This window comes from Cicer arietinum, chromosome 2, assembly GCF_000331145.2.
Source record: "Cicer arietinum cultivar CDC Frontier isolate Library 1 chromosome 2, Cicar.CDCFrontier_v2.0, whole genome shotgun sequence".
In the NCBI taxonomy this organism is placed as follows: Eukaryota; Viridiplantae; Streptophyta; class Magnoliopsida; order Fabales; family Fabaceae; genus Cicer; species Cicer arietinum.
In genome coordinates this window covers 45,749,013-45,749,465 of record NC_021161.2, presented here as the reverse complement: position 1 = coordinate 45,749,465, position 453 = coordinate 45,749,013, and positions in this window count along the sequence as shown.

The following is a 453-nucleotide window of genomic DNA, read 5'->3' as shown; positions in this document are numbered from 1 at the left end:
CATAAAGGTCTGATATGACATCCTGTAGATATCATCAAGCGGTAAGGTGAGCAGAATCAAAATAAAAGTGTATGAAAAAATAGACAATTCAACACGAGTCTTTCAAAGAATTAATGGATAATAACATGTGTTTTTGCCAAAAAGAGTGTTAAGGGAATATGTTTAACCGTCCCCGTTTCCAATTTTTGAATCTTTTTATTAGATATACTCTTTCTTTTCAATACATTTAAATAAATTATATGAAATCAGTTTATATATTTTATGTAAACTTAATTTTACATAAATAATCTATTTAAATATAAATAAAAAATATAACTATAAAAAATATTTTTAAATTCTCTAGTTCAATTTATTATAAATTAGCAATAAAATTTCTGATAATATATATATATATATATATATATATATATATATATATATATATATATATATGTCTCAAGAGTGAGATTTTTC